This window comes from Phoca vitulina, unplaced genomic scaffold, assembly GCF_004348235.1.
Source record: "Phoca vitulina isolate PV1807 unplaced genomic scaffold, GSC_HSeal_1.0 scaffold25, whole genome shotgun sequence".
Taxonomy (NCBI): Eukaryota; Metazoa; Chordata; class Mammalia; order Carnivora; family Phocidae; genus Phoca; species Phoca vitulina.
Window position 1 is genome coordinate 30552626 of NW_022589728.1, and position 27521 is coordinate 30580146.

General features: G+C 37.7%; 1 long non-coding RNA gene across 2 annotated transcripts; it reads left to right on the forward strand.

The window, feature by feature from the left end:
• The first annotated feature begins 9 nt into the window (after positions 1-9).
• Positions 10-27243, forward strand: LOC116642927. Of its 2 annotated transcripts, XR_004301447.1 has the most exons (5): positions 10-94; positions 17764-17947; positions 19140-19171; positions 22340-22630; positions 27208-27243. It is a non-coding gene; the product is annotated as an uncharacterized LOC116642927 (long non-coding RNA). The 2 variants fall into 2 exon arrangements; XR_004301446.1 differs by lacking the exon at positions 27208-27243 and having other exon boundaries at positions 22340-23119.
• Positions 27244-27521: the final 278 nt, after the last annotated feature.

Below are 27521 nucleotides of genomic sequence, written 5' to 3' on the forward strand. Positions count from 1 at the left end.
CTCCCCCCTCAATAACCCCACCCCACCCCGAGAGGCGAGGACTGGAGTTGTCTGGACAGGACTCTTTGGCAGCCGGGTTGGACCTTGTTTTATGGTAAGAATTCTACCTTCTCTGCCCTAGCTTTATTTTTATAAACTAACTTCGAGAAATGGGGTTTAAGACTCCCAGTTTGTCGCACAGGTGATCAGAAGGTTACAGTTCCGAGGAAGAACTACAACCAGGCTCCTGCTTTGCATCATGGGACTTGTAGTCATCACTAGCTTGGGCTGGTTCTATTATGTTATAGATGTTTTCTAGAATTAGCGCTTTAAGGGATGACAATAGATTCTAAGAGTGGGAAGATAGAACACTGCACTTAAGCTTATTCGCCCTATCATTGGCAGATAATTGAAATTGCTGGGTGGCATTGTTTGTTTTTTTTTACAGCCCAGGGAGCAGTTTTATCTCAAATGATACAATATTAGGCTTGTTAGACTTGCACATCTGAAGACCTGTAAAGTTACCGGGAAAGCTGTTTTTTGATAGTCAAATACCAAAATTTAGACAGTTTACAGGGTTGTTTATCATTAGAATTGTGCATTTTGATTTAAAGATCATCCCATGATATCTAAGGCTTTGGAACATTCCCAAGACTGGGAAAAATTGATAGTTGTAATTTCAAAATGAGCATAGGAAGATAATCTGGTTTGTGGCATAATAATGGTTTTGGTTGATGATATTGCCCTTCTTGTGTGAGTGAGACATAAAAAGAGAATTTTGTGGAAACCGTAGACTAAAACATGAGGTAGTTTTCAGTTAAGAGTTGGCAATCTTGGTCTTGAAGTGGCAGTTATATCCATGAGTTCTGTAAGTGAATAAGGATATAGAGAGAAAAGAAAGAAAAAAATGAGCCTTGGAGTATTTCCTTCACTTGTGGACAGGGCTGCAGGTGGTAGCAAAAGATACTTATAATGAGGAAAACATGATAGTCCAATATCAAGGAAGGCAAGGCAAATTAAACTGTCAAGAGACAGAAGTGTACAAATACCACAGTTAGGAGGAGGAAGGATCTAGAAAAGTTGAAATTGTCCAAGAAGAACTTCCTTCACAAATTATTGAAAGGAGCATACAGGGTATAGATACTATATATATTCTTTATCTTGCAGACTACTTGGTATCGATAAATGTCTAGATTTTACTTACAGAAAATGAACTGAACATCTTTTTTTTTTAAATAAAAGAGTTTTTAAAGTTGAGGTATAATTTACACATTACATTACATTAGCTTTAAGTGTGAAACATAATTATTTGACATTTGTATATATTGAGAAAATGCTCCCACGATAAATCTAGTTAACATCTGTCACCATACATAGTTCCAGAAGTTTTTTCATGTGATGAGGACTGTAAGATTTACTTTCTTAGCAATTTTTAGATATTCAATCAATACAGTATTATTAACTGTAGTTGCCATGCTATACATTATATCCTCATAACTTATATATTTTATAACTAGAAGTTTGTACCTTTTGACCCCTTTATTCATTTTGCTCACCTCCACTTCTGGCAACCACCAATCTGTTCTGTGTGTCAATGAGCTTGTTTTGTTTTTGTTTTTTAAAATTCCATATATAAGTGAAATCATACAATATTTGTCTTTCTGTGACTTATTTCACTTAGCATAATGCCTTCTAGGTCCATCCGTGTTTTCACAAGTGACAAGATTTCATTCTTTTTTATGGCTGTGTAGTATTCTGGTGTGTGTGTGTGTGTGTGTGTGTGTATATGTATAGTATATGTATATATAAACATCTTTATCCATTCATCTACTGATAGACATTTAGGTTGTTTCCAAATCTTTGCTATTGTAAATAATGGTGCAGTGAACATGGGAGTACATATATCTTTTTGAATCAGTGTTTTTGTTTTCTTTGGATAAATACCCAGAAGTGGAATTTTTGGATTATATGGTAATTCTATTTTTAATTTTTCTAGGAACCTCCATACTGTTTTCCACAGTGGCTGCACCAATTTACATTCCCACCAAAAGTGCATGAAACTTCGCTTTTCTCCACATCCTCACCAACACTTGTTATTTCTTATCTTTTTTTTTAATGATGAATGAGTTAGTTTAATTTAATTTATTTTTTTTAAGTAATCTCTATACCCAATGTGTGGCTCGAACTCACAACCACAAGATCAAGAGTTGCATGCTGTATTGACTGAGCCAGCCAGGCGTCCCTATTTCTTGTCTTTTTGATAATAGCCATTCTGACAAGTGTGAAGTGGGTGATATCTCATTGTGGGTTTTTTAAAATTTTTTAGAAAAATTTTAAGTTTTTATTTAAATTCCAGTTAGTTAACATGTAGTGTAATATTAGTTTCAGTTACACAATACAGTGATTCAACACTTCCATGTAACACCTGGTGCTCATCACAAGTGTACTCCTTAATCCCCATTACTATTTAACCCATCTCCCCAACCCCCTGCACTCATTGTGGTTTTGATTTGCATTTCTCTGAGGATTAGTGACAGTTGAATATTTTTGCATATGCCTATTGGCCATCCATATGTCTTCTTTGGAAAAATGTCTATTTAGATCCTCTGCCCGATTTTTAATTGGATTTTTTTGTTGTTGTTATTGAATTGTATGAGTTCTTTATATATTTTGGATATTAACCCCTTATCAGATCCCACATGATTTACAAATATTTTCTTCCATTCAGTAGGTTGCCTTTCATTTTATTGATAATTTCCTTTGCTCTTTAGAAGGTTTTTAGTTTGATATAGTCCCACTTGTTTATTCTTGCTTTTGTTGCCTTTGCTTTTGAGGCTGGATCCAAAAAAAAAACCATTGCCAAGACCCAGGTCAGGGAGCTTACCACCTTTGTTTTCTTTGAGGAGTTTTATGGTTTCAGGTTTTACATTCAAGTCTGTAATCCGTTTTGAGTTAATTTTTGTGTATGGTGTAAAGATAGTAGTCTAGTTTTATTCTTGTACATGTGGCTGTCCAGTTTTTCCAACACCATTTATTGAAGAGACTATCCTTTCCCCATCTTATATTCTTGGTTTCTTTGTCATAAATTAATTGACTGTGTATTTATGGGTTTATTTTGGGCTCCTGAACGACTTTAATAATCAAGAAAGAATGACCTGTGGTTGTCAGAGTGAAAGTTACATTTTGACAGAGCACATGTAATGGCTAGTCTCTATGGAATATTTTAGTTAATTTTGGATGACTCTATATAGTGTACACAATCAAATGGCATTGTATACATTTTAATTTTTAGAGTAACGGTAGACCATTTTTATGTCCTTTATTTTAATTTTATATAAAATATATACATTTAGCAGGATATTTGGAGCCCACTCTAGGAACAATTTTATACAATGATATATAGATACTGGTAATGGTGGGGAGAAGGGTTTTGGGAGAGAGGGAAGAATGGTAAAACAAAAAACAAAAAAACAAAACAAAAAAAATAGAAAAAAAGTATGTACAACATACTTAGGCAGACATCTCTTGAGGTGGCTTCCTAGAGTCCCACATTTGCCGCTTCTCTGGAACTCGTCTGTCTTCTATAAGGCTGGGCCCCTGGTGGCCATGTTTGTAATACGTTAGTCTTAAAACAAATGTTTTTTGGCATAGTTAATTGTACCTGAGGAGGATATTTGACCTAAATTGTGTCCAAAGGATGCTCTCTCCTAGGAATTAAAAGGGGTGGGAGGAAGATACAGACTGGAAGTCACGGGAGGTAAAGGCAGATAAAGAAAATTTTGTGATAAGAAGGTCAATAAAGTCCCACTGCTGAGGTCACTGGAGTTGATCTGGTCCTTCCCCATTCTTGACTTTTACTTGGAGTTCATGAGATACCCTAGTGTACTTTCAGTAGATTTGCTTTTTGCTTAAACCTAGCCAGAGTTTGTTCTTCTTATAACCAAAAGTACAACTACTACAGCAGGTTGGAAGGAGGCAAACTGAATATTAATTTTAAAAGCAGATAAAATGTAAACATTCCTTCTCAGTGACTTTTAATAACTAAAATAATATAAAAAGCAACTCCTTTTCAGGTATTGTTTTGTTTTACTCTCATGGCTTCCCTAATTCGTGTATGTTGTTTTCCACAGGTGATGTTTCTGTGATTTCATGTTCAGGATCTGTAATCTACCTGCCTTCTCTTTTTCTCACTGCCATGAAATTGTAAGGGTCCAGAGAAAGAACCACAAGTGACCTATTCTTAAAGTAACAGGTGGTGACCAAAGCAGTGACAGGGGAACACTGACAGCCAACTTTATTGCAATTAACCTGTGACCTTTGCAATTTCCTAAATCCATGGTAGGAATTATATGGCATTTGTAATGGTACAGAGAAGACACTGTTCAGTACTCCTACCATTGATTCGTGATTTCCACCCATCAAATTACATAAGGAAAATTTTGAAAGCATATGTGGAAATTATACTGGAAATACAAAAAAGAGATCAAATTCTTTCACAAAATCACATTACAATTTTAGAACTCAAAGAGATCAAAAAGATAATGGAGATAAGCCTCTATTTTAGAGCTAGGACTGCTGAGGAAAACAGAGGCTGAAAGATCTGCCTATAATCACAGAGCCAATGAATCCTTGAGTCCCAAACTAGTAAGCTTCTCATCACACATAATAATAAGACACCCTTTCCTGAGCACCTCTATACTTTTATATCCTAATGTCTTCCAGCCTCTCAGTAGTGTCTTGCCTCTGGTATGTTCTCAAGTAACATTTGATATCTGGGAAGTCTTCTTGGATTGTATGCATGAGGAGGCCTGCATTGGGCCTTTAAGAGTTGGTAGGAATTGGGTAAGTAGAGAAGGGATACAGGGCACACCAGGCAGAATCAAAGACTTGAGAGAAAACATAACAGAGTGTAGGGTGTTATGGGTCAGTGAGGAGACCAGCCTGATTGGGTTGAAGGGTGTGTAGCTGGAAGTAGAAAGATGAGCTCCTATTCATTCCTTAAATTGTCTCAGATACAATCTCATCAGTAGTGTCTATCTGATAGAATTAGGTAGAGTCCCTCCTCAATGATCCTATTGTATTTGGTATGTGAATGGAGGCAATCATCACATTATATAGTGAGTACTTATTTATGTGTGCAACATAAGGGCCAGGATCATAAAGTAGACATCTGTGTGCTGACAGTACCTTATATTGTACCTGAATAAGGCAAGTACTTCATGTATAGTCCCCGTAATTACTATTTTTTTTTTTTTTTTTAACCTGGCCCACTTTACTTTTTCACATTTCCTATAAAATCCCTTTAGACATTTGTTTTTTCAACTCCTAGTTTAGAAAATAAAATTGAATTCTTTGAGTCAGCCTGTGAGCCTCTTCATGAACTGACTTTTATCTACTTCTATAATCTATTTCCTTCAGTTTAATTAATTAATCAACTAACCAGCTATTTATTGAGTACCTGTCACATGCAATGACTCTCACAGTCCAGCCATATCAATTATTTCCCATTCTCAGCTCTTCATTTTCTCTCTTGCTAGCATTTGTTGTTGCTTTTGCCTGGGAATTATCCTACTTCTCTCATCCCGTTCCCGAGTCCCAGCTCTAGGTGACCTCCATTCTTGTCTTCATCCCTCTCAACCATGTCCTCACAGATCCCCTACAAGCTTCTGCTGAGCCATCCTCGTATTGGATGTGGTTGTCATTGTATGTCTGTCTTCCTGACTAGAACACATGTTTCTTGAGGCAGAGATCATGTCCTTTTCTTCTTCTTCACTGGTTGGCAGAAACTCTGGCATATGTGGGGTCACACTGAATGAATCAATGAATGAAAAGGTGTGAATAAAGGTTTCTTATTGGATCAGCTTGGTGGTTTAATGTAAACAAACAAATGCATACATATTCTGAGTGGCATTTGGTTTCAAAGAAATTGTTCTATAAAACAAAGTGAAGCAGCTTGTTCTATAAAACAAAGTGAAGCAGCTCTGGTTAAGAGAAAGGGTTCCTTTGTTTGTTCAGAGTAATTTGTAAACTGCTGGATTAGATAGATAATTTCTAAGGTCACTTAGGATCTAATGTCATATAAATGTATGTGTATCATTTGAAATCTGAAGCAGATAGCTGAATGAATATCACAGCCTTAGCAATGCTAAGATCTATAAGAGGCATTAAGCTGAGCAAAAATAAAATGGAAAAAAAAGTAAAAGCTAAACTCCTGAAATTCAGCAGACCAATGAACCGATATTATTGTCCATTTCAGTCTTTATCTCAATTAAATTTGAGATATGTTCCAACTCCTGGTATAAACATGGGGGAAAGAATTCTGTTTTCTGAAGTCCTAGAGCCAGGTCCCAACATCTCAGTATGTAAGAGATCCTTCTAAAAAGATAAAAATGTTTTCAGGGGAAATGTAAAGCTTTGGAAGAAGTAGTAAGTCTCTAATACATCAGCACCGGGATTCCTGCTCATCTTATAGGTGAGCTTCATACCTCTTCATACCTCCAATTCCATCTGGGTTACCTCTGGTCTTTTGTTTGGATTACTTCCAACTTTTTTCATCCGTAATGTGCAACAATAATAGTTTTTCCTCAGAGGGTTGTTGTGAAAAGAGTCATCGTGCTTTTTTTTTTTTAATTTTATTTTATTATGTTATGTTATTCACCATACATTACATCATTAGTTTTTTAAAATTTTATTATGTTATGTTAATCACCATACATTACATCATTAGTTTTTGATGTAGTGTTTGATGTAGTTTGATGTAGTGATGTAGTGATGATTCATTGTTTGGGTATAACACCCAGTGCTCTGTTCAATACGTGCCCTCTTTAATACCCATCACCAGGCTAAGCCATCCCCTCCACCCCCCTCCCCTCTAGAACACTCAGTTTGTTTCTCAGAGTCCATAGTCTCTCATGGTTCCTCTCCCCCTCTGATTTCCCCCCTTCATTTTACCCTTCCTACTATCTTCTTTTTTTTAACATATAATGTATTATTTGTTTCAGAGGTACAGGTCTGTGATTCAACAGTCTCACACAATTCACAGCACTCACCATAGCACATACCCTCCCCAATGTCTATCGCCCAGCCACCCCATCCCTCCCACCCCCCACCACTCCAGCAACCCTCAGTTTGTTTCCTGAGATTAAGAGTTCCTCATATCAGTAAGGTCATATGATACATGTCTTTCTCTGATTGACTTATTTCACTCAGCATAATACCCTCCAGTTCCATCCACGTCATTGCAAATGGCAAGATTTCATTCCTTTTGATGGCTGAATAATATTCCATTGTGTATGTGTGTGTATATATATATGTATCTTCTTTATCCATTCATCTGTTGATGGACATCTTGGCTCTTTCCATAATTTGGCTGTTGTGGACATTGCTGCTATAAACATTGGGGTGCATGTACCCCTTTGGATCACTACATTTGTATCCTTGGGGTAAATACCCAGTAATACAATTGCTGGGTCGTAGGGTAGCTCTATTTTCAACTTTTTGAGGAACCTCCGTACTGTTTTCCAGAGTGGCTGCACCAGCTTGCATTCCCACCGACAGTGTAGGAGCGTTCCCCTTTCTCCGCATCCCCGCCAACATCTGTCATTTCCTGACTTGTTAATTTTAGCCATTCTGACTGGTGTGAGGTGATAGCTCATTGAGGTTTTGATTTGGATTTCCCTGATGCCGAGCAATATTGAGCACTTTTTCATGTGTCTGTTGGCCACTTGGATGTCTTCTTTGGAAAAATGTCTGTTCATGTCTTCTGCCCATTTCTTGATTGGATTATTTGTTCTTTGGGTGTTGAGTTTAATAAGTTCTTTATAGATTTTGGATGCTAGCCCTTTATCTGATATGTCATTTGCAAATATCTTCTCCCATTCTGTTGGTTGTCTTTTGGTTTTGTTGACTGTTTCCTTTGCTGTGCAAAAGCTTTCTATCTTGATGAAGTCCCAATAGTTTATTTTTGCCCTTGCTTCCCTTACCTTTGGCAATGTTTCTAGGAAGAAGTTGCTGTGGCTGAGGTAGAAGAGGTTGCTGCTTGTGTTCTCCTCTAGGATTTTGATGGACTCCTGTCTCACATGGAGGTCTTTCAACCATTTGGAGTCTATTTTTGTGTGTGGTGTAAGGAAATGGTCCAGTTTCATTCTTCTGCATGTGGCTGTCCAATTTTCCCAACACCATTTGTTGAAGAGACTGTCTTTTTTCCATTGGACATTTTTTCCTGCTTTGTCGAAGACTAGTTGACCATAGAGTTGAGGGTCCATTTCTGGGCTCTCTATTCTGTTCCACTGATCTATGTGTCTGTTTTTGTGCCAATACCATACTGTCTTGATGATGACAGCTTTGTAATAGAGCTTGAAGTCCGGAATTGTGATGCCACCAGCTTTGCTCTTCTTTTTCATCATTCCTCTGGCTATTCGGGGTCTTTTCTGGTTCCATACAAATTTTAGGATTATTTGTTCCATTTCTTTGAAAAAGTTGATGGTATTTTGATAGGGATTGCATTAAATGTGTAGATTGCTCTAGGTAGCATTGACATCTTTACAATATTTGTTCTTCCAATCCATGAGCATGGAACGTTTTTCCATTTCTTTGTGTCTTCCTCAATTTCTTTCATGAGTATTTTATAGTTTTTTGAGTACAGATTCTTTTACTCTTTGGCTAGATTTATTCCTAGGTATCTTATGGTTTGGGGTGCAATAGTAAGTGAGATCGACTCCTTAATTTCTCTTTCTTCTGTCTTGTTGGTGTATATAAATGCAACTGATTTCTGTTCATTGATTTTATATCCTGCCACTTTACTGAATTCCTGTACAGTCATCATGCTTCTTAAGTGCTTAGTACAGTGCCTGGTAGAATGAATAATAGCTATTACTATCTCGAGTCAATAGATAGCTTAAAACGATAGACAATATTAATAATAACGTGTGTAGGTATTTGCTGAATGAATGAATACAGTTAAGTATGGGTAGAGAACTGCACTATTGATTTTATGTGCATTAATTTATTTAATCCTCATATGATCCCCTGAAACAGGTACTATGATTATAATTGATACTTTACAGATTGCGTCTCTGAGAGGCTGATTAGCTTGTCCTTTTTATATGGAAAGTTAACCTCTGAGAGGTTATCTTGGTTGGCAAGGTTGGGACTCAGGCTCAGTTCCATCCATCTCCAAAGCCCATGGTCAGATTCCTACTATACCATACATTCTCTGTCATCATGGTGGGTAGAGCCTTGACCCTCAAAGAACCACGCTTGGCAAGACATTGGTTGAAAACAAGGTCTTTGGGTTTAGTTTCAGAAACTCCTACTCCTGGGTTCTTCATCCCATTTAACACTATGGTGGCTAGCTTAGTTTCATTTCTTTTTTCTTTCTCTTTGTCCATTACCTCGTTCTAGTATAATTTATGTATCCTAGCATCGGCTCCTAAAATAATTGATCTTGATAAACTGATGTTCTGTGCCTGTTCAGTCCTTAGCTTCTCTGTTGTCATTCTGATTTACTCTCTGGTATTGTTTCTGGTGTTTCACTTCTTTCATCTTCCTTGTTGAAAAACTGGGTAAACCAGAGGGATTGGGAAGGAGTTAATAGATGAAGTATGTGTCTGGGGGGAGTGAGAAGTGTAGTTGGTAAAGGAGTGCCCCAGACAGAAAAGGTGTGGAGGATTTTAGGCAGAGATTGCTTAATAATGAGAGACAAAGTTGTTTGAATTGAAATAAAGATTTGTAGACATAAAGTTTTAATTTTTATGTGGTGTCAGATAGCCTCAACTCTGAGAGGAGTCAGATACTCATACTCATTGAACAAGTATTTGTTGAATGCCTACCGTATGTGCCAATTATTGTTGTAAGGCTACAGGAATTTATCAGTAACAATATATGCAAAGCCAGTCTCCTCCTGGAGTTCACATTCTGGTGAATGTTTATGTGGGGACAGACAGTAAACATAACAAGAAATAAGTTTTAAGAATTTAGCTAGATTTATATTCTTTGAAGAAAATAAAAGAGAATTAATATCATCAGAGTGGTTGGGCCAGGGGGAAGTACAGCAGTTATACACTGAGGCGTCAAATCAGACTTCTCTGGGAATGTGTCTTAATTGCTGAGATTTGAATGTCTAGAAGAAAACAACCTTGAAAAAATCGGGTGGCAGAGGATTCCAGGAAACCTGCCTCACACGTTCAGTATAGGAAAAAGGAAACTAGTTAGCAAAAGTGCTCCCTTTTCCTCCTCCTAAGAGCTCCAATTCCAGGAAATAAGATGTCAGATGTTTTTTTAAGCACATGTGTGATCCACATGTCCCTGAGACATTGGGTTTTAACATTAACACCCAAATCTTGCTCATTTCAAATTCCCTCTTCATTTTAAGGAATTCTGGTCTCTTGTAAATCTTCCCTTTCCTGCATATCCTTAAGAGTCCTCAAGAGAATCTGTTCTGATTATTGTTCCCTATCACCATTGCTGGATGAGTTGCTGTCACTGCCCTTGCCGCTGGCTGTGTTGTGCTTGCCTTGACAGCTCTACACCATCCGTTCCACTAACAGAGATTCATTCAGTGTCTGTGAGTCAAAGTCTTTACACCACGAATACAAACTGGAGGTCTTCCAGTAAGGCTGTCTGCCTCTTGCTGGACTGGGGACCCACAGTGCAGCAGTCTGCTGCCAAGTGAAATGGGGAACTTTTCTTTCACTTTTGCTTGAATCCTGAAGTGTTACAGATTTTGGTGAGCAAGACTTTTCAGTTTTGTTCATGAAGTCTCTTTTCCCCAGGGAAAGCCACCATGTGGGTGGCCGAGTTGGCAGAAGCTCCTATAATAGCTCTGTCTGCAGTGGACCTTAGTGGTTGCCAACTATCTGAATCTCTTTCTGTGTCTAGGGGATTCCTGCTTTATGCATCTAGGTCAGAGTTCAGAGCATACTTCCTACTATAAAATTCGAAATTGCCAGATAATCTGTTTTCTCAGCCTCCCTTGCAGCTAAGGTATAGATATATGCTCTAGGCATTACTAATCATATGAACCCTTTCCCCTGCCTTCCATGTTGGTGGTTCAGGGCACAGGGTCTAATGCTCAGTGGTCATAGCTTCCTCACAAGACTAGTGTTATGCTTTGGTCTTGGGCTTTTTTCTTAGCTGAATTGTTCCCACGCTTCCCAGATGTTCTGTGAGCTGTCAATCCCTTTAAAATTTCTTTATTCTGAGCCACTTCTGGCTGCTTGCCACATAGGCAAGTGAAGAGAAGGGCCAAAAGAAGGGCCAAGAAACAGGAAAGACTTAATTCCTGGGGTTAGGGAGAAATATTCTCTTCTTCTCTTCAGTTGGGTATGAGCAAGGAAGCACAGAATCCTGATTGTCATCTGCAATCATCCTGCAACTGCAAGGGGATCAGTTTGGGATGAACCCAGTATGAGGATGGCGGAGTCAAGAGGGGGAAAGCATCTTGACCATATCCCTGAACCTTTAATTTTACTCTACCTAGAGACTCTTTTACTTCTGGTATTTTAATTATCTGAGATAATACATTTCCTTATTGATAAGCAAGCTTAAGTTGGGATTCTCAGTTGTTGCTACCTTTACTAACAATAAATACAAATAATAATGCCTGGCCTTTATTGAGAACTTAAAATGTCGCAGGCACCTTTCATTCACTCAGTTAATATTCACTGAGCACCTACATATGTTAAGTCATTTAACTGCTATAACAACCCAAGTGTTACGACATCATAGTTCGTGTGCAGGTGGATGTACAGACTTAAACACAGACATAGCACAGGTATAGGTCTATATAGGTAAAAAGATAAAGTCATAAGCATGGGTGTGGGGTAGATATAGGTATAAGTATAGGTATGGCTATGGTTATGGCTTTGGGTGTAGATAGATACATACAGAGAGATAAAGATATGCAACTGGATAATAGATGAAATTTATCACCTATGGCAGCTAAATCCCAAAGCTGAGGATGCAAGTTGCTAAGTACTCTGTGTCCTAAGGGTACAGTGCACAAGTAGTTGGAGCCAACAATCTTTAAAATTTTCATTGAGGGGTACCAGTTCAAAGAATTGGTCCAATCATCAAATTCACCCAGGTGATATTAGAGGAAGCCTAACGAGAGAGGATGGTGTGCCCTTTTGGAGAATGCAGTGTTTGCGAAGAGAGGCTGTTCCTTTCCCATCACAAGAGCTAACAGATTGGCCAACAGTTTTTCAACCTTATTATCAGGAGGGCCAACTCCTCAGCCTGGGATGTGCCCTGCACCATGCTTCTCTCATTCAGCTCATTTCACATTTTAATACCAGGTTCTGAAATAGTTAGTATGACCGGGGGAAGAAATAGTAGAAGATATGGTTCACGCTTGCTGAGACCTTAATAAGAAAAGATATTGACACAATTACCAGAAAATGTAGAAGCAGGACAGATTTTAGGTTTGGGTGATCTGATGACTTAATGATTCTGTTTTGTTTTCTGTGGTGTTAGGCTCATTAACCTCACGATGTAGGATGGCTGGCAGTAGTCATCAAGTATGTATGTTTCCTTGTTTATTCTTGTGGGAAAAAGAACTTCCATCTGAATAGTCTAAGCAAGAGTCCTGAGATTTATCCTCATTGGACTGTTGAAGTCACATGATCGACAATACACTAGTGACTGTGGCCAGGGGAATAGACCTGTATGCTAGCTTAAGTCAACCAAGGTCTATCTGAGGTAGACCTTGAATCAGCTTTACCCAAGGTACATGGCTTGCGTGGGGATGGGGTATATATCTGAGAAGTCTGGATGTGGTTAGGAAGGGAGAATGGAACGGGGATGCTACAAAACAGTAATATTTTCTACAAGGAGAGTGAATGATATAATGAGGGCTGATCAATGATGGGAATATATGCAAATCCTGGATAAGAGGCAGGAGAACTTGGATTGTGTCACTTGCCTAGATAAAGCTGTGTATAGCTTTTAGAGAAAGGTTGGAATGGTTTTGAAGAATTCTTTATCAATAAAGATCAGCTGATATTTCCACTGGCATCTGTATTCATTTGCAGAAAGTCCGGTTAGGTGGTGCCTAGTATAGACTGAGGAAGTGTGTCTCCCTGTCTAGCCATCAGAGGGAGAGGCACCAACTTCATTGTGGCTGCTTAGTGATGACAGCAGTCCAGCTGGAGATGTGGTAAAGTTGGTTTTCTGTTCCTTAGGAGTGAAGAAGTATCCTCTGTGGAATAGAAAGAGAAGGAGCACAGCACTTAGGTTTATTTCTAAAAGTTGGTTGAATATTTCTACTTGACTGTCCCATCGGCACTTCAAAGCTGTCGTTTCTTTAATATCTCCCTCCTCTCTACCTTGATGTCTCTTCCCCTCGCTACTTTGGTTGGTGATGATATTCTTACCCACCAGATCAACTGAAGCAGGAAATTTGAGAATTGTCCAAGATTTCCACTTTTCCATTCTTTACACCCTGTCAGAAGCAGTCATTTTTTTCCCTAAATTTACCTTTCAAAACTGTTTTCTCTTCCCTCATCACTACAAATACCTTCCTTCAGGGATGTGCATATATTGCCTTGGACCAATGCAATTAGCCCCAGATTGGCATCCTTGATACCAGACATTCATTCTCTACTTTTGCTGCTAGAGTGAGCATTCTATAACACAAAGCTAGATGCATTATAATTCACCTGCTCAGAATCCTTTATTATTGCTGAGTCACTTATGAGATAAAATGCAAAACTCTTCAGCCTTGAAGCCAGCACTCCAGAACCTTTATGATCTGGTCCCTGCCTACCACTCTAGCCGTATCATTCCTTATTTCATGTTTCTCTCTCTTTAGTCCACATACTGGATGAATCGCTTGTCATAAATGGGAAATGGCCTCCTTTCCTTGGTCCATGCTGTTTCTCCTCTCTCCTTTGAAAGATTTTGTTCATAAACCTCACATTTCAAATCCTTCATGTGATTTTTCATAACTTTCCCAAGCTTAGTTGGCATTTCTGCTTCCCTGCTGCTATTTGTTCTCTGTATAGGTTTTTGCCTTTTCACATTGTATCGAAATTGTTTCCATATTTGTCTCCCTATATCATTCATTCAGCCCACTTTTCTTGAGTACCTCGTTTGTGTGAAGCATAATTCCAAATGCTGGCCATTTAAGAATAAATACTTTATACTTACTGAATTCAGTCAGCAGTTTAGTGGAGTAAGCATTTATTTTTTTATTTTTATTTTTTTTTAAAGATTTTATTTATATATTTGACAGAGACACAGTGAGAGAGGGAACACAAGCAGGGGGAGTGGGAGAGAGAGAAGCAGGCTTCCCATGGAGCTGGGAGCCCGATGTGGGGTTCGATCCCAGGACCCAGGGATCATGACCTGAACCGAAGGCAGACGCTTAACGACTGAGCCACCCAGGCGCCCCTGGAGTAAGCATTTAAATCAATAAATATTAACATGTTCTTGATGCTAGGATGGATTTCTCAACAGGGTACCTGATCAGCATAAAGAAGAGAGAAGCAATTTTAATTGGAATTGGGGATTAAGTGTCAGGTTCTGTGCTAGCCACTTTACATAGGTCATTTTAGGTATTTATTGAGCACTTATGGTTGCCATCCTCTGAACCAAGAGATATAGTGGTCAAATCAAAACAGAATTATTATTGTGGTGCCTGGGTGCCTTGGTCTGTTGAGTGTCTGACTCTTGGTTTTGGCTCAGGTCATGAATTCAGGGTTGTGAGATCCAGACCTGAGTCAGGCTCCCCACCCCGAACATACATACATACATACATACATAAAATCTTCAACAAAATGTATCAAAACAGAATTCTTATTGCCCCCATGGTGTTTACAGTATAGCTGGGAGGAGACAGGCCAAATGGGCAATTACAATACAGTACATTAAGCACCGTAATTGGGTAAACTGGAGGGTGTTCAAAAAAGGAGGTATGCTGAATTTACACAAAGGTGGGGTGCCAACCTAGGCTGTGGGGTGGGCAGTCAGTGATGAATTCTTGGAGGAAGTAACTTCTAAGTTCAGAACTGAAGGATGATTAAAAGTTAGGCAAGTGAAGGGAATGGGGATAAGAAGTGGAGGGGAGGGGATAGTGTTCCAGGCAAGACAGCATTTCCTAAGGTCTGAAGGTGAAAAACAGAATGATAGAGTCAAGTGTATTAGGGGCAAAATATTAAAAATATGTGAATATGTACAATTTCTCATACACCCTTGACTTTAAGGTAGAGGGGGTCTATCTTGCTTATTAGGGTTTTTGCATAATCTAGTAATGTGCTATTTTTTTATTGATGTATAATTAACATACATTGTTATATTAGTTTCAGGTGTATAGTATAATGATTCAGCAATTCTGTATATTACTCAGTGCTCATCAAGATACTTGTATTCTTAATTCCCTTTATTTTACCCCTCCCTCCCTCACCTGCCCTCTGGCAACCACTAGTTTGTTCTCTGTATTTAAGAGTCTGGGTTTTTTGTTTATTTCTGTCTTTGTTCCTTTGTTTCTTAAATTCTACATGTGAGTGAAATTATATGGTATTTGTCTTTCTCTGTCTGACTTATTTCACTTAGCATTATACCCTGTAGGTCCGTTCATGTTGTTTCAAATGGTAAGATCTCATTCTTTTTAATGGCTGAGTAATATTCTATTGTATATATACTGCATCTTCTTTATCCATTCATCTATGGATGGGTACTTGGGTTGTTTCCAGATCTTGGCTATTGTAAATAATGCTGCAGTAAATATAGGGGTACATATATCTTTTGGAATTAGTGTTTTCATTTTCTTTGGGTAAATATCCAGTAGTGGAATGACTGGATCATATGGTAATTCTGTTTTTAATTTTTTGAGGAACCTCCATACTGCTTACTACAGTTTGGCTGCAGTTTGTATTCCCACCAACAGTGTGCACAGGGGTTCCTTTTTATTTACATCCTAACCAATACTTGCTATTTCTTGTGTTTTTGATTTTAGCCATTCTGACAAGTGTAAGGTTATATCTCATTGTAGTTATGTGGGTTTTTTGTTGTTTTTTTTTTTTTTTTTTTTTTTTTTTTTAATAAGGAAGGCAACCAAGAGGGAGCTGAGACTGCTTTTCCCAGGAAATTCCATGTATGTTTCCCTTCTGAGGAAATGAGAGAAGTCTAGGAGCCTGAACCTTGGCTCAGGTCTTGGCTTTTGGGCTTGAGGGGAAGACTAGAGACCAGGGCTGGTACATTATGGGGATGGGATGGAATGGATGGTGGAGTTACCTGACTGTAAGAGAGCTGTATGGAGAAAGAGAAAAAGATTTTGCTAGCTGCTCAGAATGGAAAACCTTCAGGAAGAGGATTGTTGTATAAAGGCAATTCTTAGGTAACTTTCTGTGAAATTCTGTGTGAAACCCCTGTGTCTCCTCTTTAAGAACTTCATAGTTAAGATCTACCCTATACTTTAAGCTTCCAGACACAAGGTTCATGTTTCTGTGGCTGGAACACCATGTAGAGACTGGACTCAATGGGGTCCTGGGAATTCTCTGGATTTCGGACGGAAATGTAAGAAGAGAAATAGAAAAAGTTCACAGAGCAAATACCGCAAAGTATAGGGTTGAGGAAGGCTCAGGATGGGGAAGAGGTGGTGAAGGAAGACCAGGTCACAAAGGGCCTTGAAAGCAAGGTTGAGGAGCTTAGAAATTTAATGTCAAGAGTGGGAGATGGGAAGATGGGGGGGGGGGGATCCGGGGGGGGAAGCCAGGATCAAATTTGCATTTCAGACAGATTACTGGGTCTTTGGTGCCCAGAATAAATAGGAGAGAGGCAATACTCAAGGCAGAGAGATTGTTTGCTGGGGCATGTGGCAATCTTTAGAGGGCAAGTATTATTGCTCTGATTTTCCAGATGCAGAAGCAGAGATCAGGAGGTGGTTGGCAGTAAGCAGAGGGACTGTGGATAACCTGACTCCAAAGTCCATGCTTTTTTTAGTCGGTCATACTATCCCTGTCTACTGGTCTGTACTACTCTTTGAAGGAAGAAACTGGGTCTTCTGGTTACAGTGCTTGTTCTGGTTTTCCACTGATGAGTAACTAACCATGACAAAATTTAGTGACTTAAAACAATAACAAAATTGTTTTGTTATGCAAGTGCGATAGAACAGGGCTGAGTAAGAGACAGCTCACCTACTCCTAGGGTAGTTTGAAAGCTGGGAACTGGAATCACTGTGGGCTTGTTGATTGATATGCTTGTCTGCCAGTTGATGCTCACAGTTGACTGGAACTTTAGTTGGACTCTTGGCCAGAACATCTTGACATGCCTTTACTTGTGTCCTGTTTCTTGTTTCCTTATAATGTGGTGACTGGGTTCCAAGGGTGAGCATCCTAAGAAAGAACCACAATGAAGTCGCATCACTTTTTTAATTTAGCCTTGGAAGTCATTTCATTCTGTTTGTTGGAAATGCCTCAGTAAGGAAAGAACTCTTCTCACTTTTACTTTTATTGAGTTATTTGATCCTCATGACAACCTTGTAGTATTATACCCATTTCACATATGAAAAAGTCTAGGCACAGTAAGGTAAGTATTTTACCCAATATAACACAGATAGTAAAGAATGGAACCACCATTGCAACTTAGACAATTTGGCTACACGGTCTGTGTTCTTAATCACTTTGCTGCATTGTCCATTGCAGTGTCTGGAATACAGTCTAGACCAATATATATTTGTCAAATGATGAATGTTTTGTATTTTGAGCTTCCTTCAAATGCTAGTAAGGATTTTTTTTTTTAAATTTTTTTTATGTTTGTTTGTTTATTTATTTATTTATTTTTAAGTAATCTCTAAATCCAACATGGGGCTTGAACTCACAACTCCGAGATCAAGAGTTGCATTGCTCTTCTGACTGAGCCAGGGCGAAGATATTTCTTAAGTGAATGATTTCATATTCCACCCTGCATCTGACATTGAAGGGAGATCTACTCCTGTACAAGTGAAAAAAGAGCTATGGTGGATTTCCAGGTAAGTGATGGAAGAACCTATTCAGGGTGCCTTCCGTTTAGGAGATTCCTTAGGTACCACATTTTACTACAGCTACTCAGGAGCTGGAGTATCTTCTGTATACATTATGATAACAGTCTCTCTCTCTCTTTCACACACACAGACACACACACACACACACACACTCACATACATCATCATGGAATGAGTATTCAGTTATATATGCATTGTATTGTGCTAAGATTTTTTTCTCCTTTCCCCATACTGGCCGTATGCCACTATTCTATTTAAAAGACATGTAAGAAATAATTCTCTTATGTGGTTCTCTGTTCTCTATGTGGAAGTTGATTTTTTTAGAGCTGCGTACATGATGCAGTTAATTTAAAATCTAGAAAGAGCCACCTTGTGGCAAAATTTAACATTTCAGTTATTTATTTTTAAAGAAAAATTATAAGCAGCACTATATTGTGTAGCAAAATAAGGTACTGATATTGTATACAAATCCTATAATATGGTTTCTGAGATATGTAATCTGATTTTAACATTAGCATATATTATCAAAAGGTATTGAGAATTTGAAAAGCCTAGATTAAAATATGCAAAAGGTAATATGTACATTAGTGACTTTATATTTTAAATGATCATTTCAAGGTTGTAGTTGTTTCCTAGTACACTCAGTTTCAGTTACATGAACTTGGACCTTAAAAATGAAAATTTAGGGGTACCTGGCTGGCTCAGTTGGTAGAACATCCGACTCTTGATCTTGGGGCTCTGAGTTCAAGCCCTATGTTGGGTGTAGAGATTACTTAAAAAATAATTAATTTAAAACATTTTAAAAATTAAAAAAAAAGAAAACTTAAAAAGTATATCCAATTAGATTTTTTTCTTGACATATAATTATAATACAGCTTAAATTTTATTGTATATTTAAATATGTTTATATAACATTGGTTGTAATCATGGATCAATAAACAAGAATACTCAGTTTTCTTTTTGGTTTAATTGATACACTGACATCTTTGCAATTTTTCCTAAATTTCCTATACCTTGGCAATTCACTAAATTCTTCTTTCAGTTAATTCCCACATTTTCATGTCTTTCATATAATTGAAATGTGGTAGTAAATTTGCAACTGTTCATAAGTACTCAGTGTATACTCAGGTATGAAGAGGCACACCACTGTAGATCTCTCCTCTCTCTTTTCCCTTCTTAGTTGGCACTTTGAAAACTGCTGAAAGCTAAGAGGTTAGTTCAGTATCTTCTTATCTGCCCTTGCATTTTCCTGCCACTTCTCCTTTTCTTCATTCCTGGCCTCTAAATATCCTCTGACATCGGGACCTGCCTGGTAGTGGTGGAGTCAAGGTAGGTGGCCATGGTGTAAGTATTGACATGCAGATGGAGCAGGGAGATCTGGAACCTAAATATCGGATTCTAGAGGAAGAGGAATAGGTGAGCTGGGATGAAGAGGAGAGAAAGGGAACACACACACTCACTACCAAAATCCTCTCTCTGGCTTCTGCTTCCCTTCTCATTTCCAAGTCTGTTTTCTCCCTCTCAAATTTCCAAGGGTGTATGGCTTTTGTTTGAGCTCTTTTTGTTTGTGTGTTTTGGCCTTTCCGGGTTGCCAGGTCTTCAACTCCAAATCTGGAATATTTGAAGCAAAAAGAAAGCCCAGAAAACTCACCACCCTGTCATTCCTTGGGTCTCTAGGTCTCTGCTGATTTGCCTTCTCTCCACCTTTTAGAGTCTTCTAATGTTTGTTGTATACATAGTGTCCAGGATTTTTAGTTGTACATAATGGAAAAAATAAGGAAAAGTAGATCAACTTTTTTCTTCTCAGAAGCAGAATTCTCAAATTACTTTGTCTTCTTCAAGTTTACTTTTTATAAATCACTTTTGTTACTATGTAGAGAGAAAAGATTCACATGGGAAGGAAGTAGTGAAGCAGGAGAAGCTGGGAGACCAGTTAAAAGTTGTTTCAAACAATCAGCTAAGAAATGGTGTTTACCTGTGTGAAGATAGTGGCACTGGAAATGGAGCAAAGTATATGTTTCTGCTTATATAATGATACGATTCTTCGGCAACTTTATTTAGTAGGTTTTTTTTCATCCAACGTGTATTTATTATGCATATATCAGGTGCTAAATTTAGGCATTGGGTGTAGAGTGGTAAGCAACATGAGTATCATCTCTGACTTTTATGGACCTTATTGTCTAATTTGGAAAGACATATGTAATAAACAAGTAAACAAAAAAGTGCAAGCAAATAAACCAGAAAAACTAAATTATAATTACAAATTGTGACATTGCTGTGAATGAAGTAAATAGTGCTATAATAGAGCGTAACATAAGACCTACTTAGTGTGGTCAGAGAAGACCTTTGAGAAGTTGGTATTTAATGTGAGACCTAAACAATGACAGGGAACCAGTTATGTAAAAATCTGGTGGAAGGACAAGGGAGGAGAATGGGTCATATTAGAGGATGTAAAAAGCAGTTTGGTTATGAGATAAAGGGTGACATCGGTGCTTGGATTTTTGGTGAAGACTTGAGTAAGTAGGAATATACGACAAAATGGCATTAGTCCTGCTAGGCTGTAAGGGAGGATGTACAGTTCACTCCTGGGCTGTGAATACTGAACACTTAGTAAGCAGTAAGGAGTTTTCAGTACAGCTGCCTTTTTGAGTCAGCATGAGTTATGGTAGTTGGTGGGGTGTTGCTCATTCAGGAATACTCAGGGAGATTTGGTCCTGATGAGCAACATAACTTCCTTGGGAAGCAGTGGTGGAACTTCCTGCACGTGGTGTTCATCAGCATTATACTTTAATTCTTGTTTAGCAAGTATTTATTAAGTTCATGGGCACAGCAGTCTGTGCACTGTAACATCCGTACCCATATGGCAATACTGTGACGACTTAACTTTGTTCACTGATGATGAGGCGAAGCACATATACTTGAAATATTGTGTTGGTTGATGTGTGTGCCAGTGATGAAGACAGCAATAAGTGAAGATAACGTGAAAACTAGAGGATAATATCAATAGAAATTGAAAATGCATTAATACATAACTTACTTGTTTTAAATCTTTACTCCTTTCACTAAAACACATTTTTATGTAAGCAAAATGTTAAAGGATTTTTTGGGAGAAGAAATAACTCAAAAAACAAAAAGAACTTCCATGTGTTTCTCTATCTTTGAGGGTAGAGACCATATAGAGTACATCATTGAATTCCTAGTACCTACACAGCATCTGGCATGTACAAGGTGCTAAGTGAAGGTCTGTCCAATGAATGAATGAATGGATGGATAGAAAAGTGAAATGTTTAAATTGATGCTTTGGATACCATCATGATTTCTAATCATAAAAGTGTTCATTTCAAAGGTGAATTTGCATGTGTGTGTGTATGTATATGTGTGTGATATTATACAAGTACATATTGCCCGAAGTGACAACAGAAAAAAATTAGAAAGCAGGTTCATCACAAAGGAGTGTTTGTTTACTTTGCCCTACTCTTGGCTATTTTGACCATTCCTTTCATCCTGTTAATTCCTACCTTCAGAGTTCAAGTTTACTGGAAGGGATCAGGGCTATACATATTGCTAGCTAAAAGCCACCTAGTTCCTCATAAACTACAGGCTGGTGTAGCTCTTGAACATTTCTAGGGGTGCAGTTTTAGAATGGGAACTTTTTCACCAGAGAGTTGAAAAGAAGAGGCAAGATAATGTGTAATGTAGTAGAGGGACAGTCTTTGAGAGAGACTAACGTGGTAATAGTAATTTCCATTTGTTTAGTATCTCCATGTGTCTGGCTCTGTACTAACACTTTATGTTGTCTCATTTAATACTCAGAATAACTCTCCAGATACTTTTTTTAAAAAATTTTATTTTATTATGTTATGTTAGTCACCATACAATACATCATTGGTTTTTGATGTAGTGTTCCACGATTCATTGTTTTCGTATAACACCCAGTGCTCCATGGAGTACGTACCCTCTTTACTACCCCTCACCGGCCTAACCCATCCTGCCACCCCCCTCCCCTCTAGAACCCTCAGTTTGTTTCTCAGAGTCCATAGTCTCATGGTTCATCTCTCCCTCTGATTTCCCCCCCCTTCATTTTTCCTTCCTTCTTCTAATGTCCTCCATGCTATTCCTTATGTTCCACAAATAAGTGAAAATCATATGATAATTGACTTTCTCTGCCTGACTTATTTCACTTGGCATAATCTCCTCCAGTCCCATCCATGTTGATGGAAAAGTTGGGTGTTCATCCTTTCTGATGACTGAGTAATATTCCATTGTATATATGGGCCACATCTTCTTTATCCATTCCTCTGTTGAAGGGCATCTCGGCTCTTTCCACAGTTTGGCTATGGCAGACATTGCTGCAGATACTTTCTTATTTTGTTTTTCCAGATGAGGAAATTGAGTGTTCCAGTTACTATATCTTTGCTACAAATTACGTGAAAATAAACATTTATTATGCTCATGGATTTGTGGATCAGGAATTTGGATGGGGATGCCTTGTCTCTACTTTGCAATGTCTGAGGCCTCAAATGGAGCACTTGAGGGCTGGATCTGCGATCATCTGAAGGCTCATCCACTCACAAGTCCAGGGGTTGATGCTGGTGGATGAGAAGGACGTCTGTGTTGTTTTCACATGGACTACTTTGCAGTTCCTAAAAGCATGGTGGATGGATTTTAAAGGTAAGTATTGAGAGGGGAGAGAGAGATCACTTTAATGACTAGTGGGGAAGTTATGTCAATGTTAACTTCTGCCACATTCTGTTTATTAAGTGACTGTGTGACTGTGAGGAATGTCCAGTTTTTCAAGAGGAGAAGAAATTAACTTCTCTTGATAGAGGAGAGACAAGGTTCTGAAGAGAAGAATCAGTGTGGCTGCTTTTATAAAATACAGTTGACTACACAAAGCCTCAGAGAGGTTAAAGAACTGTCCCAAACAACTGGTGAATGGAACAGCCCCACTAGGAGATTAGATTTACTTGTTTCTAACTTTGTGTGCTTGCCACTTGATCACGTTGTATACTAGAGTGTTATGGGATCATTAAGATCTTAAAAGAGCTGTTGCAAATAAATAAGCAAAGAAAGTTATATGAACAACTTAAATTCAGAATTTAGAACCTTACAGAAGATCCCCAGGGATCAAGATTTGCAGATTACTGAGGTAATAGTTTGTACCTTTTATTATGGTACCTTTTTTTTTTTTTTTTAAAGATTTTATTCATTTATTTGAGAGAGAGAGCACAAGCGACGGGCGAGAGGCAGAGGGAGAGGGAAAAACAGATTCCTTACTGAGCGGGGAGCCTGACACGGCTTGATCCCAGGACCCTGAGATCATGACCTGAGCCAGAGGCAGAGGCTTAATTGACTAAGCCTCCCAGGTGTCCCTTTTTGCTCCTTTCTAAGGTCATCTATTCCATTTTTCCTAAAATTACGTTATTTGTGCACATATCTTATAACTTACCACCTCCTTCATATACTCTGATTGCTTATTTTATTCAGGGTAGGATCTTTGTCTAATTTGATTTATCTTTCTAGTCTGATAACACCTATTATGAGAAGCTGGCTCACAGTAAACCCTCTATAAATGCTTGTCAAATGACTTAAAAATATGAGTTTATACTAGCATAAAATAGCAGAATAGTATAACTTTGTTATTGTTGAACTGCTCTAGGATACTTGGCTTATGGGTATTGTGAGGACCAGATTAGGTAATTTGAGTGAAAGTGTTTAAAATGTCAAATGTATTTTGTGATTAATGTGGTAATGGTGACTTTGGTCCTGGAGCTCTGATAGACCTGTGAGGAAGACATGGAGACATTTAATTTTTGGGCTTTCACCTGTGGCATGGGCTGGTTTTCTAGGAATAAAGATAAATCATGGTCATAAGGTCAAAATAAATATAACACTGCATGGTAGGAAGGTCTCCTCAATTTGTCACTCTATCATCTATTTGTAGTTTTAACATAACTCATAACTAAGATCATGCTATTTGTAATATTCTATTTTGCTTTTACTCTCAAAAGTATATCTTAGAGATCTTTCCATGTAAGTACATGCAGATTTACCACAGTCTTATATTACTATCTGTAGTTCTGTGGTGTGGGCACACTGTATTCTACTGAATTCCCTATTCATAGACATTGGGTTGATCCTATTTTTTTGTCTTGTTTTGTGTAATTATAGATAATGTTGCAATGACATACTACTGTATAGCAAGAATTTCAATAGGATTGATTCCTGAAAGTGAATTACTGGATAAAAGGATATGCTTTTTAATGTTTAAAACTTTAATAGATACTGGCAAATTATTCTCAAAAATGACTATGTGGATATACTCCTAATATTTCTCTGCATCTTTTCAGTGCTGGCTTTGATGTGATTGATCTAGGAAAATTATAGCATAGTAGGTCAGAGTATCCTCATGTCAATGAAGGATTTTGAATTGACGTCTGGTTTGAAATTCTTACTCTGCTACTCACTCATTGTATAACCTTGAGTAAATTATTTGGTCTTTTGCAGGCTCAGTTTCTTTATCCATAAAATATAGGCAATGGTAACAACCTTCCTGGATTATTGAAAGAGTAAATGAGGCAACTACATTGATAAAGTCTTGGTGAAATTCTTAGAGCTAAGAATTATAAATTATTTTTCTTTTCCTTCATCAATTTTTTATTTAAATATATTACCTCAAAATATAAGTCCCATTTGGGCCCTCACACATCTTAGTACAAAGACTAGCTTGATTACTAAATTTTCAGAAGACTAGCATTCTTCTGAAATTGTAGTTTAAATTTCAAAAAATATATATTTGGAAAAATGTATTTTGATTTTGCTGACTTTAAAAAGCCTTACACCTGGCTTTGTAGTTTTTTTAAACTTTTTTTTTAAAGATTTATCTTTTATTTTGTGGGGGAGGGGCAGAAGAAGAAGAAGAGGAAGAGAATCTCAAGCACATTCCCTGCAGAGCACAGAGCCCAACGCAGGGCTTGATCTCAGGACCCTGAGATCATGACCTGAGCCGAAACCAAGAGTTGGAAACTTTCTTTTAATTGCTGTCTTTGGCTATATAATAATAGTCATAGCTTCTTGACACATTTGTATCTTAAAAAAATGTGCTTTAATAGTGTATCATACTAATCCTGGAGAAAAGGTATAGTTTTCCTATTTTTATTTTTATAGCTGATGTTATACCTTAAGGAAGTATTTTTTAAAAGTTGGAGTTTCAAAAAAAAAAAGTTGGAGTTTCTACCTGTTAATGTAAAATGTTCCCAAGAAAAAGATAAAGGACAACATTAAAACTTCACAGTTATACTGTAACCTTTGATTGTGTTTCCAGAAGTTTCTTGGGCTGAATAAAATTATTTGGTTTGTAATGAGTTTTAGAAGAAATGAAGAAAATGGAGGTATTGGAAAATGAAGTATGTCTCTTAATTGAAAAGAGACTATGATTGTTACTTTCCAATCTAAATCAAATTATTATGACAGTGGTTTCAAGCAATTGGAAAGGGAATTATTCTCTGGAAATAATGACTTCATTATATGACCTAAAAATATAAGTAAAAAAAGCCCTTTTGGTTGTCTTTCTACTGAAATAAATGATTTAAAAATGAAAATATTTTTATTGTTCATTTGCAGAATTCATTGTTTTTTAAAATAATACGTAAGCATGAGAAGACAGGTGTCTGATTCCTTGCTGGAATTTTCATTTGGGCTACCATAAGATACAAACTACCTAAAAGGGAAGTGAAACTATACCTATGCTATTTATGTGTGTGTGTGTATATATATATGTATACACACATACATACATATACATGTGTATATATTCAAGTTTTTTTCTTTGTAAGTAATCTCTACCCCCAACATGGGGCTCGAACTCATGACCCCAAGATCAAGAGTTGCACATTACAGACTGAGCCAGGCAGGCACCCCTGTGTGTGTGTGTGTGTGTGTGTATTTTAGGGTAAATATAATGTTTATGATTTTTTTAAAAAGATTTATTTATTTATTTTAGAGAGAAAGATAGAGTGTGAGCTGGGGGGAGGGGCAGAGGGAGAGCGAGAGAGAATCTCAAGCAGACTTCCTGCTGAGCATGGAGCCTGATGCAGGGCTTCATGTAGGGCTCCATGCGGGCTCAGTTTCGTGAGGACCCTGAGATCATGACCTGAGCCAAAACCAAGAGTTGGATGCTTGACCCATTGAGCCACTTGGGCGCCCCTAATGTTTATGATTTTAATTGGTTTGCTTTCATAGATGTTTCAAGCAATTATTTTTTAAGTTTATTATTTGAGATGAATAGAATTAAAATTTTCAGGAATACAGTTTGCATTTTTATATTGTACACACAAACACATACACAATCCTAGCATCTGAGAAAACACTACATTGTACATAAGATGCCCCAAATGTTGATGTTTATAAAAGAAGCATGATAAATTCATTTTCCTTATAGGCTGAGACAAGAAATACTTTCAAGTATTTATTTTTTATCTTTTAGGGAAAATGATCTCCCCAAACTCCAATACTCACTAGATTTTTAATAATGTAAAATACTACCCAATTTTAACCTCAAGAACAAATACTAATTGTCCAGATCCAGATGTTAGAAATAATTACTGAAACCTTCAGTCATTTTCCTTTTCCCATTTACTGATACGTGGACCATGCAAATCATTATTCAGGCATAGCCCTTAAACTCTTGGAGTCTTATCTTGCTTGGCTTTCCACATTTTGGAAACTGGGAAATTTGGTGAAACAGTGTGATAATACTTATCTGCCTGTGTAGCTATCTATTCATCTGGTCAGTATCTATTTTACTTACCCGTCCATTTCTCACCTATTTACTCACAGTATATATACTCCACATGTTATTCTTTCTTCTACTAAACACGTGTTGTTTTCTTTTATATGGATACTGTGTCAGTATAACATTCAATAGATTGAACTTTTAGAATAGAGGCATTTGGGATCAAATACTCATGGAATCACATCAAACCTGTTCAGTCTTGGATAGTTGGAACTGTTCAAAAATTCTTTCTTGTTTTGAACTGAAATTTCTGATCTCATTTTATAACCCTACTGTTCCTTTCTCCTTGTCCTCTTCAACTCAGTCCGCTTCTCCAGGCTTTCACACTCAGCTCTAGAGCTTTGTTTTGGATCCATATCTCTAAATAAGAAATGTTTGTATGTACAAACAGATGGATGTATCCCTCCCCGGTTACTTTTTTTTTTTTTTAAGATTTTATTTATTTATTTGACAGAGAGAGACACAGCAAGAGAGGGAACACAAGCAGGGGGAGTGTGAGAGGGAGAAGCAGGCTTCCCACAGAGCAGGGAGCCCGATGCGGGATTTGATCCCAGGACCCTGGGATCATGACCTGAGCCGAAGGCAGACGCTTAACGGCTGAGCCACCCAGGCGCCCTTTCCCGGTTACTTTCTTTTTCTGTGTTGTGATTATTAATCTTATTCTCCTCAAATTTTAGTTGCAAACAATTCTTAAAGATGTCACCTATGTTCATACCTATCTACATGCAGAGGGAGGGGTAACACATAAAATACATTTGAGATTATAAA